The 17,086-nt window shown below is 46.3% G+C and overlaps 1 protein-coding gene across 1 annotated transcript in view; it reads left to right on the top strand.

Moving 5' to 3' along the window:
- The window catches only part of MFSD1 (major facilitator superfamily domain containing 1), a 152,757-nt gene that overhangs the window by 28,422 nt on the left and 107,249 nt on the right, over nucleotides 1-17,086 (top strand). The gene's annotated exons all lie outside the window — the stretch shown is intronic.

Raw genomic sequence — 17,086 nt, 5'->3', positions numbered from 1 at the left:
GGCTGCAAAATGGTGCAATAAAAATCAGTGATTGATGTTTATTATCAGATTAAATGGTTTAGCTGTGGGGATCAAAGTTATAAATTACAGCCCTCCCCAAGCTGTGATTGGCCACCAGAGGTCTTTCAAAGTGCCAGCGTTTTTTAATGAGATCGTATATTTTCAAGCCTCTAACAGTATCAACTTTTGTAGTTTATTGAAATTGTGTTTAAAATAACAGCTTACTGGGTATCAAAAATATTGGTTATGTTTTGTATTTGCTTGGTCAAACATCCCGGAGGGAAAAAAACATGAGTTAAAAGCGGGGATTTTGATTCCCAAGCAAAGTCTGAGGACTTTGAGGAGCACGAGGAATGCCGTCCTCTGGCCCTACACTGGCGTAATTTTTGCTGCTTCTGGTTTTTGGTCATTTCACTATAAACACGGGGCCTCAGCGCACAGCAAATGCAGGTGCTCTTGGGCTCTCCCTCGGGCTGCTGCCCTGGCACGCTGCAAAGGGGAACCATCACCCGGTTATTCACGGAAATTAAATGTTTCCATTCCCGAGGCTCATGGAGAGACTGCAGCGTTAGTGTAGCATTGGTGGGATCAAAGTTCCATGGTCAGCTTTTTCCCTGTTGGGAGATGGGCCCCGGTGACACCAACATTTTCCCCCACTGCTCATCAAAGTAGAGGAAACTGGAGGTGGCTCTAAATGGCAGAAAAATGTAAACGCCCTCATATTGTTTGCTTATAGCTGATAGGGCATGCTCTAAATATCAAAAGCATAATATTCAAATAGTAGACATTTGATGAAAGGAATACTGAAATATTCTTGTTAGATTGCTCTTAAACTCTCTATCTGAAAACTAGCAGTCAAAGAATAGCTAAAATTTAGCCTGCCATTACAGAAGACTGAATTATATTTTGTTACTTGCTATGGGACATTTATAATTGGGGTAAAATCTTAACTGTGAAAGCATTAATCTCAAGTAGAGAATTGTAGCATCAAAAGCACGACATTGTCTTCGTGTCCCCAGGACAGCTTTTGTTAGAAAGTCATTTGTTTTACTCAAAGGAGATCTTTTTTCTTTTCATATTAAAAAGTTGGGTCTTTTTTTCCTTGTGGCTGCGTTTACTCTCAGGAGATTCTGATTAAGCAGCTCAGTTCAAAAGAGTTTGCACTGTGCGGTCATTTTTGGGGGGCAGAAATCCTTAGGCGTGCTGTGGGTATTGCAGCCGCTCAGCTGGGGGGGGTCTCAAAGCAGGCTCTCTCCTCCCACTCCTCCTGCCTCAGCACATCGGAGGCTCTTCCCTGGGCGTCAGGATAAACGAGGGGCTTTTCCAAAGGTGAGAAAATATTACTTGAAGTGATGTACAAGTATCAATTGATTGATTTGCTGCCAGTCATCTTATTTCCCTCATTATGCTGGTGTGGGAAGGACTTGCCCAAAGCCTGCCCCATTTCTGCACCCGGCTCGGTGTGTGCTCGCTTCAGCGTCGCTGGAAGGACGGAACCGAATGAAGTAACGCTTGTAATTAGGACAGGTTCGTACATGGAGCGATTTGGTCCCTTGTCGAGTCAAATTGGTCTTTTCTTTTTTTTTAATTATTTTTTAAAGGCTAAAATGAGCAAAGGCAATCTGTGACTACTGCAGCGGAGGCAAACCTGATGCGTAGCAGCGATCTGCGCTCAGCGCCTGGGCGCTGGCATGGGGCTGTCAAGGAGCCGGCACCGCCTCGGTGCGAGGAGCGGCCCTTGCTGCTGTAATTGCACCTTTACCTTGCAAGCCCTGGAGGAAAATAATTAACTTTCATAAAAGCCTGTCTCGTTTTGAGCCCCTGAGGGTATCAATTAAATGTAATAATGGTAACTGCAGCTTTTAAGCAAATATGTAGGGGTTTTTTTGAAGAAATGAGGTGAAGTCTTTTGCACAGCATGGAGCTGAAGACTTTATTTCCACGTTCCCCTCGCTCTAAGTACCATTTCTGTAAAGTCTCAGGAGGAGCCTGCCTCATGCCCGAGAAGCAGAGGCAGGAAGATCTTTGGGGGTTTCTTTGGTGGCCAAAGGCAGGTTCTGGAGGTACCACACGTGCCCATCATTTTACGCTGCTTAGCTGGGGTATGCCCTGTGTGGTAACCTTAACCTGCCCGAGCCAGCTATTGCAACTCATCATAGAGCATCTTTAGGAATAAGTCACCATGGGTGGTTTTTTTTTCCCTAGTGTCTTGCCACAAATGAGTCCACCCCCCACCTCATGCCCAGATGTGACGCAAGGATTTCTATACCTCAGGATATCTGCTTAAAAAATAAATTAGCGTGGTACACCCCTCATCTGGAGGCTGGCCCCTTTGGAGAGGGGATGCTTGTTGCTGGGCTGCAGCTCCGTTAGCAGCAGCACGAGCTGCTTTGTGGGAGCATTTGAGAAGCAGCATACACCTTCTGCAAGGTTGCATCAGAGGGAAATAAAACACTGAAATTATCCTAATAAATTATAATAATTGTGCCTGGCAGCATGCAGTAATTTAAAATAGATTAATCTAACAAGCTTCAAATATGAATAAATAATAAACATCTTCATGCATTGGGATTCTTATTCTACTTAATTCTGAATGAATATTAATTACGCCTCATAAACCCAATGCAAAAATCGATCCGTGTGGAGAAGGCACAAGGTATTAAGTATACCAAATTGGACAGAGCCCAGATGAATATTCTCATCATCAATTAAAGTCGGATTACGCTGCTGCTCGACTCTGTCACCAGCTGCCTGGTGATGAGAAGCAGGCTTTAAAACGGGGTCTGTGCCGTTGCAGTTTATATTCAGTTTTGTATCCCTGTTTCCTGGCAGGGTTGGGTGGCTGGCTTACTGCTGGGTGGGACGGGTCGGGAATGACCTCTGAGAAAGGAGGAAGCCATAGGTGATGCTTGGCCACCGGAGTGGTGCTGGTGGCAGCCAGCATCCCCCCGTGCCCCAGCATGTCCTCCATCCCGCCCGCGTGCAAATCCATTGAGCTGAGAATCGGGAGTCTCACCTCCTGACTTCTGCGGGGATGAATATTGGAGAAAAACTTTCTTGCCTGGCAAATGACCCCTCGGGCCCCGGTGACATACTGGGTAGGGCGAGACGCCGTCCCGGGCGGCGGTGCGATGCTCCGGTGCCTGTTGCGCTGTGCTTTGTGTGCACAGAGAGTGGGGGTTTCAACCGGAGCAAAACTGAAGACCTGCTCGGTTTTGAGTTGGAACATATGGAAGACGGATGAGAGGGAACATCTGCACCATCTGCTGTAGGGGAGCTCCATCCTTCATCCTCGCACCTCGCCGCGTTGCTGTTGTGTTTGGATGATATCCTTCAGTCCCTCCTGTTATCGCCGTTCTCCGAAGGCCACGTCTTTCTTCGGCAAAGTGCTTTGCTTAGCGTAGACCGCACTGGGAGCTCCTAAAGGGAAATTTCCTCTGCTGCCTTTTTCTGTGCATGGCTTGGGCAAATATATTTTACGGGCATTGAGATCTTGTTTTTGGTGAACATACACTGCGTGCCAGAGTGTAAAACGAGCTGGGGAGGATAATTGGGGTGTTTGGAGATGCAACATCGCACCGGGGCCGAGGCGGGGAGCCAGCGGGAGATGCTGGCTGCGGCGCGGGGCTTGGTACGGCAGGAGTGATGCTCCTGCGGGAAATTGCTGGGGAAAACTGGATTTGTATATGGGAGGGGAGAGCCCAAGGCAGGCACATGGCGACCAGCGTGCCCCCAGGGGTGCGGGATGGCGTTTTGCATCTTGGCTTAAGTCGTAAAGCCCGGCAGAGTTAAATGAAGGTCACTGGCTGTAAAAAGTGACAGGGACATTTTAAGATGTATCGTAAAATAAGCTGTAGCCTAGAAAAAGCTTATGATGGTATCTGCTGCAGGCTTTGGCCTCCGTTTTACAGCTGCCTTGATCTTTTAACATGGAAGCGATTCGCCGCCGTTGTACCATGCCTGAGATCTGCAGATACTGTTCTTAAAAGTGTTTGGAGGCTGCTGGTATCCTCAGGGTTTAAAGATAAGGGGGAAGGAGGTTGGAGGGAGGAGGAAAGGCGAAATACTTCCTTGTGTCTTCCTGAGCCAGCCAGGGGCTTGTTTCAGCTGCTCCCGGACCGAAGTGTGCAAGTAAAGGGCGTAAAGGAGAGCATGTGAAAAGGGGAGGGGTGAAGAGCACCGGGGGGATGTCGCTCGCCTCCCTGGGGTCTGTTCCCCCGCAGGTTTTTCTGGGACCTGGGAATCCAGAATGCCGCTGGTTCGGTCCGATACCCGAAATTACGTGGCTGTCCGGTGCCGCAGGGGGATGGAGTGAGACCGCGTAGGTGTGCAAGGGTGGGGTGTGTTCTTGTACAGGAGAAAAACACGTCGGCCGGGAACTGTACAGAAATCTGTGCTTTTCCTCTGCCCGTGTTGTCACTCTGCGGTAAGTAGAAAGGTCTTCTCCAGCTACTGCATGTAAGAAGAGTTACGAGCTAATTAAAAAAATACATCAGCCCCCAAATTTCAATAGTTCCTATTTCCCAGAAACCAGCAATTAGCAGATGTCTGTCTTGCTTTCACCTACAGCTTAAATACCAAGAAATATCTTCCCTCCCTGCAGCAAAATTCGAGAAGCGTTAGCAATCAGGTTTCTATGCTGTCTTCAGCGTTAGAGATGGATGGACAAATACAGCAACATTTGCTCCAGTTTCTGAACTGTATCTCTGCATGCTTCCTTTTTGAATACTTAATAAAAGTTTTCAGAGACCCTTTACATGAGAAAAGAATTTTTAAATGGAAATGTGAGACCCAAACTTCAACATGAAGTGAGAACCACCCTGGTATCAGCAGGCCGGGAATTAGACTTAAAATAAAGTAAGAATAACAGATATTTTGAAGAACTTGAAAATACAGTGATTGCTTTAATGTTTGTATGAATTTGATGGGTTTGTGTATTTCTACTTACAGATATTTTCTGAATTTGCTGACAGGTCTTACCAAGATTACACATTCTTTGGCTTAGGGACAGTGCTTTTCGCGAGGGTTGTGAAGAGCCTAGGAAAATACCCTTTTGTACACAAATGGGCTTGCTAAATAAAAGCACTACATAGAAAGATGATAAAAGGAGCGGATGATCTATGGGCCGGTTCCCCTTCTGCTTAGAGCCTGCAATGGTCGTTTACCATTTGTCCCCCTAAGGACAAATTCTAGCAGTGACAGGTACACATTTTTGCCAAACCTGACTTTTTTCCATTTCATTTAATATGTTTCTCCAACCAGCAGATATTGCATTTATGAGGAAGGAGGAAAAAATCAGTGTTAACATCTGTTAATGGACAAAGGTTCACTGAGCTTTGGACCGAGAGCAGCGGATGCCGTCTCTGCAGATCTTGCCAGGGGCAGCAGAGGGACGGGGGATCCAGGAGAGGAGCAGGCGATGGCTTACTGAGCATCCTGAAAGGCCCTCGCCCGGGGTAGTTAATCGATATCTAATGTCGCCGTGGCATCTCCTTGGTGAATCCAAGTATGCTTTAAAATCCAGAACAGCCGTGGGAGTGGAATTGCCAGTGGGTTGCTGGTTTCCAGCTGGTTCGTTTTCTTTGCTCTGGTTGCAATGTTTTGTGCATATTTTGGAGGACCTGTGGCACAGGAGGCAACGATGGTGCCAGCCCTCGCACCCCTGCAGCAGCTCCACAGCAACCGTGTGCTCCCAAAAGCCGCCGTTGATGATAGCCAGCGATACAAAAACAAGGAAGAAAGGGGGACAGGACACAAAAAGGGGGTTTGTAAGACTGGAAGCTTGTAGGTTTACAAGTGTCTTTAGAGGATGCTTCACTGTAGCTTAAAGCATTAATTAAACGCATAGCATCAGGGGTTTTTTTTAAGATGAGGAGTGCTGGAGCGAGGACTGGGTTGCAGCAGCTCATGTGGACGTCACAGCATCTGCACTGCTTGGGGATGTGAGGCAAACCAGCCGAAGCACGTACAAAACACAGTGAATTTTAAACATAATTATAATGTAGCATGTTTTCATCCAGGGTTTTGTGGAAATACCTTAAATCTGACAGTTCCCATTTAAAAAAAAAAAAAAAATTCTTGTCCTCCATGCTAACCCAGAGACCACCGGCCCTTTTGTACAGTGCAGGGACACGGCTGGATGTCATGGGGACAGAAGTCGCTCGTCGGCACTTTTTTCACCCCGGTGCGTGGGGTGTGAGTGGCGGCTGCCCGCGGGCTTGGCCCCTGCTTGAGTCAAACCGTGCGGCGGGCTGAGCCCTTGGGCCCTTTCCCGGGAGAAGGCTGTTGAGCACAGTCTGCAGCGGGTGAACCTGGCATTTACAGGGCATCCTCCTGAAAGCTGCCTGTAACCTGCGGTATGTACCGGGAAGAATGTAAGTAGCAGCAATATGGTCTAGCTGGAGACTTTTAAAAGCATTTTTATATAGATCTGTTACCAAGGACTTCAGAGAGATTGCTCTTTGGTCTTTGCTGCAAAGGGAACAAAGTGTTACGAGTTTGACCTGTCTGGAGAAGCAGTTTCTTTGCCTTGCTGCTAGGCAAGATTTAAATCCTGCTGCCATATTGCATTGATCCTGAATAATTGCTTTAATAGCAGTCCTGGTGTAAACAGGGAGTAGGTTTTCATCACTCAAGTAACGAAATTACATATAGCTTTGCTGTGAAAGAATTTAGCCCCCATCTCGGTGCTGTCTCCCCACCATGATGAGGGGGAGGAAGCTCCTTGCTCTCAGGCCGGGCGGTGCGAGCCCGCATCTCCCAGGAAAAATGAATTAGGGGGAAAGATGGGAGGAGGGCAGAGGTTTGGGGAAATAAATTCTTTAAGGCATCAGGGCAGTTACCTCTGTCAGACAAGAAGATAACGGGTTATTGCTCATACTGTAGTCTGTAATGCCAACAAAACGCCTCATGGTTTCTCTTTGTCTGGACTCCTTTAGTGACACCCAGTGTGATTGCCCCTTTTACTGAGTAGCTGTTCTCCAGCTTAGGGGGATGCTCTCTCCCCATTTGATCGTATGTAAATCGTATGGGTTTTGATTAGAAAAAGTCAACAGCATCTTTCTCTTTCCTCCCCAGCCCAGTCTATTTTGTGACCAAATACAGACTGCTTCTTGCTCTTCCCTTGACAATCTCCTATTTATTTACATTGGTTTACATTTCTCAATTTCCGTAGCGGGTGAGAATCTAACAGAATTTCTAAGGTGGCAAAAGAGTAGTTTATGAACCAAAGGTCCAAGTTTAAGAATACGAAGCACATCACGCCAGCTCAGCAAGGTGAGCCTTTGCTCTACCAGAGCTTTGGGAGCTTAGTTTCTTTTTTCTTTCTTCATATTTTTAAGTACACACGAAGCACTTCGAATGGCCCGGCACGCAGCCCGGGGTTCAGCCCTGTCTTTGTGCGAGTGCATCGCTCCTGGTGAGAAACGAATTTATGACACCTGCAAGTTTGTCTGAGGGCTTTGAAGAGATATTTACCCTTTGGCAGAAAGCAAGTGAAGAAGATTCTAGCACAAAAATAAGACTCATAAACAGCCCAAAAGGGAAACCATTACAAAACCACAGCAGTCAGTCACAGCGTCTCCGCATGTAATGAATGTCTTTTACTTGAAAAAGTGATTTGCAATATAGTAATAACTGGCAAAATGTGTACACTTGGGTCATCAACTCAGTAACATGGAGCTCTAAACAGCAAAATTCACCACATCTTTATAAAGTGTGGAATGTATACTTAAAGTATATATATGTATTTTCTACAGCGCAGTAGTTTCATATGGTTCGATCTACTGCATGCAGGCAATTTGCATGTGATTTAGTGCAATATTTATGCCAGGCATTTTGTGTTGGTCTAAGTAAATGAAGTAGTGCTGCCAATCCTTTTCATTATTAATGCTGCTAGAGGTAATGATTTTGTATACCAAGTCGCAGGCTTTCAGCGAGCGGATCCCTAGTTAATGTAATGTATTTGACCTTCACGCTTAGCAGGGTGAGCTCTGATAGTTTATCTGTTGTGTAATTGCTTTTTGATTATTATTCACCAACCCTGGTATTGTTTAATGGGCAGATTAGTATCTTGCTTGTGAGCTTTGGTTCATAACCACGGCTCTACTAAACATCGTGCTACTTTGTCCTTAGTGAAATCACCATAGTAACATTGCAGGCAAAATAGTGTGCCTTATATTTTTATCCTATGCTGAAATATCAGGGCTGGCTAATATTTTTCTTACTTTTGTCCACCTTTGGCTTCAAGATGATTGCAATTTCTCCTGTGGATGTGGATACAGCTGTGCAAGACCCCGTGATGCTCGTGGAGCACATGAGCACATTGTGTAGCTGCTCCTTATACCACGCTGCTCTTGGTCCCTTGTGCTGACCGCTACAAGCAAGACGAAAGATAGTCCTTGTTCAAACAGCTGGTAATCACATGGCACAAAACCAAACCCTGGTTTATGCCCAGGCGATTGAGAAACTGAAGAGTAAAGTTATTTCGGGGTATTGGGGTCGCATTGTGCCGCCCTGGGGGTTTGCTTCCTGCAGGAGGTCTCTGCTCTTCGGGTCCTGTGTCATTCTCATTAATTAATCTCCGTGTTCAAGAAGCATTTGCCTGTTTAGACTGGTGTTTTTGAAGGTAAACTTATTTTCCCCCTTTCTTTCAAGAAGACTAAGGAATGTAGTTCCCCAGCAGATCTGTGCATTTTGGGGGGAATATGACCACAATTTTGTTGGCAACGGTCGCTGAGCTCTGTTACCTTCAGGTTCAAGAGCATAAGCAGCACAAGCTATGCTATTGCACCCAACATGGCACACGGTGACCGAGAGCATCCTTGTCCCAGGGAGGAGCATCAGTCGGCCCGTCCCGGCGCTGCGCCGGCCGGTGCCCGTAGGCGCGGCGTGCCTTTTCCCCGTTACCCAGCGGTGGGGCTTCGGCTTGGGTTTCCCTGCTCATTAAAGCACACTCCGCTGTGTTACGTGAAATGAGAGAAAGCTCTTGTTCAATAATACACTGATAAGTTAAACTCTGTGATTCTGAAAATAATAATTGGGTTGCCAGTATGTGTTTAAACAAGGGATAAATTATACGTGGTTTTTGGCATGCAATTTCACCCCTACTGGTCCAGAAACTCATTACAAAGGTAGGAGTGATCGCTAGCCAAGATTTCCAGCTTCCATTCTCTTTCCAATAAGACTTTATATTATTGCCTTATAATCTTCGGCTGATATCAGCATGTATCATGCCCTAACTGCCACGGGTGATAAAACGTTTGACAGCTTTCCGCACCCCTGTTAAATAAAACCCAGTAACAGTAAATCATCCAGAGCAACGTCCCTCGGCTGGGTGCAGAGCACATCACGAGATGTGAGAGGTGATAACGTGTGTTTCCCAGCCCCGTTCAGCGTTGCCCCCTTCCTCAGAAATACTGGGGATGGTTTTGGAAGCCCTTATAGTTGCTGTTATGGCTCCTAAGTGAGGGGAATCCTCCTGCAGTGATTTTTCCAGGGAAGCCCTGCTGTGTGGGCAACTGGCCCAGCGTGGCCAAGCCGCGGGGGGAGGCTCCTCCGCAAACCTTAATTCCTTCCCTACCCCCCCAGCAAATAGAAATCATCTGCTCTACTTGAGTTATTTTGCTTTGATATGGAGAAGAATACATTAAATATGTTCCTTGGACTATGCCTGAACAGCGGGTCAAAAACGTGATGGTATTTTTATTTCTGATCCAAAAAAAAAATTACTCTCTGGGGTGTATGCTGAGAGGTATCGTACATACAGCTTCCACAAACAGAGCAGAGCTTTGGCAGGGGTTAGAAATCCCTCTTTGGCGAGATGATTTGTGACCGTGTTGCTGTGTTATTGGGTTGTCAACTTGAAAGAAAAAATACTCCTCTGCTTTCATTTATTATGCCTGGAAAAAGGGCCCCCGTTGCTCTCCTTGCTCTGGTCTTGATTCATCACGGTGTGTAACCCCGAAGCACATGAGGAGGGCTGGCTGCCTGCTGGGATCTCTGCTCCCCTCCTAAATATTTCTGTAAGTTATGGTTTCACTTACGGCAAAATGGAAGGCGAAACCTGGCCTCTTCCAGCTGCTCGCTTGCCATTTTTGAGGTATTTATGGGAGAAAACAGAACCCACATCTCTGAGGAAGAAGGCTAGGATATCGGCTGGAATATTCCTTGTAGAAATTCAGAAAGGAGAAAAAAATGGGCCACTCTAGGCTACCTTTGGCTTGAATTTTTCCTGTCCTGTGCAGAAAAATGCTATTGGAAGACATGGGCCCAAAATAATTTACAAAACCATCTGCAGACCGTACGTTGGCACAGATGGGCGTTTTGCTTCAGTTCTTGATTAATCGAAGACAAAAGTCTGTGTTTTCCGGCTCCTTATGAAGAGAAACTGTTCTGTGGAGAGCAGTAAAGCTTGTTTTGGTGCTTGAAGGAAAACCTCTCCTCCTCCTGGAGCAGCTTGCTTGGTGGTGTGACCAAGGTCAAGACTGCAAGCGTGGGACGGGCCCGGAGCGGGGTGGGATGCTGCGAGTTGGGGAGGCAGGGGAGATGCAGCTCCTGTCAAAGCAAATATCTGTGCGAGGAGTTTGTAGTTTGGGTTGAAATTGTTTGATATATAGATAAATAATAATAGAAAAGCACTCAATTCGTAATTGCTTAACATCAGGGTATTTATGCATCTTTGCTGTTACAAAAATAGTATTACATATTACTCCTCCTTATTGCCTTTCTTTCACTTACTGTTCTTCTTATTGCCTTTCTTTATGTGTTTTGATTTTTGGGAAATGCATTTTTAATAGCCTGTTTCAGCAAACAGGTGTCAATTTACAAAAGCTCCACTATGTACCTCTATATATAGTATAGCAAAGTGTATATATAGTAAAGTATACAGACTTTTCATTAGTTTCTCTTTTAAGCCTGGGTGCTTTGGATTGCTTGCACAACTCGGCATTAGTGAAATCTATCCAGGCAACACACTGAAAGAGATTCCCCTAGCATAATGTGTTCAAAATGGGGTTTAAACATCCTGCAGAAAAAAAATGTACCGTGTGCGATTTCATTCCCAGGTCACGTTAAGTGCAATTACATTTATGTGGCTCTGAACCAGTTTCCTTAAATATCTGGGCTATATATTTAACTTCCCAATGAAATGGCTTATGCTGTAAATATCGAGGCCATCCAGGGTCATTAAATATTAAAAATGACATTTAAAGAAAGCCCCGGTTGCTGTGCGAGCTGAGCTTTCCCGGCTTTTGGCAAAGTGCGAGCTGATAGCCAAGCTTTGCGTCCGGCCGCTACTGTGGAAAAAGGGAGAAATCCCCGAGGAAATCCCAGCCGAGGGTCGTGGGTGGGTGCCAGAGCCCTCCCTGTCCCCAGGACAAGGTCAAGGTCCTGAGCTTTAATGTCTTCTCGCTTCTCCCTTGCTCAACCAACATCTGGCCAAAAACTTCCAGCATCACAGAGAAGGAAAAAAAACCATGCTGGGTCTTGAGGGCAGCCCTGGCGATGGGAATGGCTTTGGTGAGCCCAGAGGGGGAGAATGACCCTATTTTACTGTCAGCTTGCAAGGAGTTTCTCCTCCCGTGAGCCTTGCCATCGGGCAGTAGATTTACTACGTGAGTGTCCAAAGAGCAAACCAGAACCAAAGCACCCCAAACCGGCGGCAGCAATGCTTTCCCCGACACGTGTGCCAGCGCCGGGGGCAGGGAGGTGCCTGGTGTCCAGGTCTCCTCTCTCAGAAGGCTGTGGCATCACTGAGGGCACCGATGGAGGCACTTGATAAATTCCATCTTATTTCACATAGCATCTCTCCAACAGCTGGCATGAAACTCCTGAAGAAAATATATATGGAACAATTACAACGGTCTGTTCAAACGCTGCAGAAAATGAAGCAGATTTAAGGAGAAACCTTAAAACAACCTACTTGCTTCAGGTATCACAAGGTAATTCATTCCCCTACAAGGAGCATAGTAATAAAGACTAAAGCTCTCCTGCCCAGGGTTTGACTTCTAGAGGTCAGGACTTTCATGAGGAGAGAAGTTGCAGAGCAATAATTCAGGGAGAAGGCGCCTTACCCGAATACAAAGTCTTTCTATACGTAATAAAAATCCAGTGCGTGTGCAGCCCTTGGCTCTGCTGTAATCAGAATTAAATAGCCTGACAGATACTGTTGATTTTTCAAAATTACTTTTGTACTGTACTATTAAATTGCACAACTGACCTAGATGTGAAGAGGGGGAGGATGGGGAGGGCGGGTGGCCCGTGCGCAGGGTGGTACCCAAAGGAGGGGGGCTCGTGCAGGGGCAGCTGCAGGCGGTAGGAAGGGGGGTTATGGTCCAGCTCAGCCTCATCTCTGATGGGTGCACCCCAAATCCAGCCTGGGCGTCCTGGAGACCCACACACGGCAGAGCGGTGGGCAGAGGCACCAGGAAAGCATTTTTCTGCACCATCCGGTGACACCAAGCATAACTTTCTTAATTACCCTCTCTGACAAGGCTTACTGTTTGTCAGCCTTGAAATAAAGTAGTATTAAAAGTCCGAAATTTATGGGATCTGCGCGCCTGTGGGAAGGCTGTAATTTCAGGCCATTGATTTAAAGGGATATAAATCAGGAGGGAAAAATAAATAGAGTAGATGTCAACTTTAAGATTGCAGGTGACATGCGTTTTATTTGGTTGGGATTTTTTTGGAAGAGCGTACAGCCATCGTTTGCTTTAAGTGGAAACGATGCGAAGGGGTTGCACACTGATCTCTGTCCGAGTGGGAATGAGCTCCTGGCCACATCTCATTCGTTATCCTGCAAAACCCACGGGGTGTCTGGGAGGCTCGTCAGTCTGAAGGTAAGCTGCTGTCTCTACCGACGCTCCTGGCTCCGAGGTACTTGTAGTTCACTTCGTTCGGCAAGAGAAACCTGTGGTAAGTGAAACGCGGGAGGCAGCACATCAAAAGGCCCGGGATGCCTTTGCACACTGGTCCAGCGACTCTTGTGTTCACCGAAGTGGAGTGTGTGGAGAGGACAGAGAAATGCGTGGCTTCTAAAAAAACCCAAAAATCCAACTAAAAAAACCCCCAAACATACAAATGACAGCTGTCACGCTATCACAGAAGCCACGTACCAAATCTGAAAATACCCAACACAGCTAAAATTCTGAAATAAATTTTACAAACCATGGGAGAGAATAAAAATGTTGGTTTCCTTCCATATGGGTAGTGAAATTCAATACAACTGTGCTCATATTAGTGGCTTCAGTGACATACGGTGAACGCACGCTAATTTTAACTTTCCATCTGGAAACATCACTAGTTAAATGGTGAAGTGTCCTCATCGTACTTTATTTCAATAGGAAGGTACTTGAGGCTTTTGGAAACCTCAGATTTGAAAAGACATTTGCAGAGTGGCTGAAAACCATTTGCTAAGCCTGTATGAACGTGCCCGTAAGACGTAGGGGTTTACCTGTGGAGCTGGAGGTCTGCAGGGCCAGGTGCAGAGGAATGCTCCTCTGCACGTCTGCTGAACCACTTCTCACGTTACTTGTGACAACCTGGTATGTTCCCGGAGGTCAAGGAACGTGAATGCGTGTCCCCTTCAGTGGATTCCCATCAAGGACAAACATGAAGAAGGGCTTTTCTCAACTCAACGATTTTTTTTTCCAAAACCTCTGACGTGTTTTGACTCAGCAGGTGAGTTGCCACTTAAGCTTATTCATCAATGGTCCTGGGAGAGAGTTTTGTGATAAAAGTCAGTATCTGAGATTAGTGAGAGGTTTTGTTTAGGTTCCTGTTGGGTGCCTGATTGCTTTCCAGCTGAGAGCAGGGATTCAGTTTTGGCCTGGATCTTGCGCTAGAATATACGGCTGCCCGCAGCTCCTGGTGTTTCCTTTTCTTCCCCCCCCCGCCCCGCCCAGTGTATTTTTAAATTCATTTAGCCACTCATGAATATTGTGAACAAAATTTTTCATACGTTTTTATGCCAAATGATCTTTAGACCTGCAGGAGAACTGTGGGCTTTTTCTGTTATTGCTGAGGTTACACTGAGCCCTACTCAATCTGCGTCTCCAGTAACACTTCCCAACCCTGGAGAGAATATTTCAAAATCCTGCTCCGAAGTTAACCCTTTCTTCTGGCTGCTACAGCAGATCAGCCAGGTCTGCATACCACCCCAAGCTGGGAACCATGGTACTGTAAGACAAATTAAAGATGATTAAACACCTTCCTGCTTCCCAGGGTGAAGGGTGAGTTGGGACACCCCAGCTAACTGTTATATAGGAAACCTGCAGCATAGCAGGAACGTGAACCCACGTATGAGGCAAGTGTCCTGTAATTGCATCTTCAGCAGGCTGTGGATAAATCTGTCGCTCAGCCATCAATGGGATAATGGACTCGCTTGCTCCCTGCCCTCCTCAGAGAGCAGGATGCAATGTACGTGTTACGGTGATCACAAAAGCAGTGGAAAATAGCAATTCTTCTTGCCCCCCCCTCCCTGCAGCTATGATGGTTTGACAGTGGAAGTAGTCTACTGCGCATCCTCCAAACTGGTAATAACATGCAGTAGAGCTGATGGTCGGACTGTGGGTGTGGGAAGCCGTAGTGCCTAACCTGCTTTTAACGAGAAAGCATCAGTGGAAGAGTCGTTAATTGGTTGGTACCGAGAGGCTCTGCCACGTCTGTTGGCAGCAGCGATGTGGAGCGTGTGGTTCCCCCTGCGCAAGGACTGGAAGCTGATGTAGGCTTGTCATATCTGTGCTTTTAGGAAGACTGTAATGGAAAAAGGAACAGATGTTGTGACTCATTGTCTTTTTTTGTTCATTTAAGCTTCTCATCTCAAATGCCAAAGTATTAAAATCTCAGTCCAGGAATTCACCGTAAGAGAATTGAGCTCGTAAGCAAAGTTTTTGCTTTGGCTGCTGCTACCTGTATTTCTCTGCAACTGATTTTTTTTCTTATGGGACTTGAATTCTACTTCTTAACTCTGTTAAAAGAATATCCAAATAGGATGTGCCCTTGAATTAACCAGCACCATCACATCCCCCCCGAAGCATGGAAGTAGATTGCAACATACTGCAAGCTTGCACCAGGGGCGTCGGGCGGGGGTGTGGGGCTTACTGTTGAGTTTTCCTGAGCAACAAATGAGCTGAACGTATATGTACGTAAATCTCCTCCCCTGGAGATCCCCTCTGCACCGGCTCCACGCAGCTCATCAAACAGAATATCTGAGAGTGTGTACTGAGCTGTGGGGTCCTTTCTGCCGTTGGCCGGAGAGACCATTTTGCAGTTTGTCCCGGAGACACCGGAGGTACCAACCCACTTCTCCTGCACCCACCACCCCGTTTTCCCCATCACTGTTAGCGAGGGGACAGCCGAATGCCGCTTTTTGGGGATAACTTTCTTCTATTTGCGCATGTTGATTTGAAAACTTGGTAAAAAGTTATGCTAACGAGTTTGAACTTTCTAGGATTGCAGTAGAAGAAAAACCTGTTGGCCATGAATGCGTGGGGAGGGACATGAAACATTCAAGGTGAGTTCTGCAAGAAGCCACTGAAGCCTTGGGCTGGGGAGCACGGTAGAGCCCGTGAGTCCTCCCCTCCCGACTAGAAAGCACCTGCAAGCTGGTTTTTATTTACTCGCCCTTTCTTTCTGAGGTACGCATGGTTTTCTGCTCTCTTCAGCCCCCCATTCCCCGCTGAGCCAGCCTCGCGCTGGGCTTTGCTGGCTGCAAGGGGCACTGACGTGTTTCGTTGCAAACTATTGGCGTGGCCTAATTAGCCACAATCTAATGAAGCGACGTTTTGACACGCTGGGAAGCAAGCATTGTTTTTGTGCCGTGAGAAATGTTTATGATAGAAAAACTGTTCTTTTGCTTGGTCTGCGTGCTCGGCAGAAGTAAATCCGATCGTCAGTTTTAACGGGGGCTTACTTAATGGCAGACTTTCTTCTGCTATTGGGACCGTTACAGAAGAGACTAAATAACATCCGCGTCTCCCCAAATCTGTGGATATCGCCCTTGCCCCAGTGCCACCCACCCTATCAGCCCAGCACCGTGGCCCCCGGCTCCTGCCTGTCTCCTGCCTGCAGGCAAGAGCTATCAATTAACTCGCTGTCGTTAGCTAAGCACACACAAGATGGAAAATGCCAGCTTTATTTTAATAAATGCATTTCAGTAAGTGCTTTTGGTAACGCTGAGATATATATATATATTTTCTTATAAGGGTCTGTGATACTGCAGAATCTCGTGGGGTTGTTAATACAGCATAAAAACAAAACTGAGCTGGGTAATAGTATTTAAAATAATCCAAACACTGCTATTTACATGTGAAGTTGCCTCTGGCTTTGTTCCAGTATAAATCTACCTGGCTATTAAATCTGCCATGACTGATGCGGTCCTTATTTTTCAAGGATGCATTAAGGGGATTGTGATTGAAAGATGACATAAAAATTATGTGGTGTTACTGCTGAGATATCTCTGATTATAGCTGCCTTTTACATCTTCTGTAAATTCCTGTTTGCTGTGTTATTTCCCTGCAAGGGTTTGTAAATATTAAATTAATTTGGCGGTGTGAGGTTCTAAGAAACAGAAGATATTCGTGTGCCAAGAAAAACGGTAAACACAGCCTTATCTGAACTTCATGGCCTCCTCAGAAGCCTTGTTCCTGCGATAGGTGAGTAGCTCGAGGAAAGGACCTAAGTCAGGATGCAGTTGTGGGACTGTTGACTGATTGCAAGAGGAGGTGTTACGGCAGAAATGGATTTGCTTTAGTTAAAATTAATTTTTTCTTCCATGGTTTCCCTGAAAATCTAGGGTTTATCCATAGGGCAATGCAGAACATACGTCTATGTGTGTATACGCAGACATGCCTCGTTTGTTAGCTACTTCTGTGGGGTCTGTTTTTCATTTGATGGTTAGGATGTGGAGCAGCACCAGGAGGATTTTAGTTTGTTTAAGATGCGAATGCAGGAGGTCACTCAGGTGTTTATAAATGGCTTTCTGACTAACTCCAGCACTGTCGCCTGTTGCAGAAAGGCGACATGAAGTAAGAGGTGAAGGTTGGAACGGTGTAATTGAAAAATAAGGCGAACGCAGCATCTGGTTTGC

The sequence above is a fragment of the Calonectris borealis genome, chromosome 9, assembly GCF_964195595.1.
Source record: "Calonectris borealis chromosome 9, bCalBor7.hap1.2, whole genome shotgun sequence".
In the NCBI taxonomy this organism is placed as follows: domain Eukaryota; kingdom Metazoa; phylum Chordata; class Aves; order Procellariiformes; family Procellariidae; genus Calonectris; species Calonectris borealis.
Note: the sequence above shows the minus strand (reverse complement) of the source record. Positions and strands in the feature narration are given on the sequence as shown.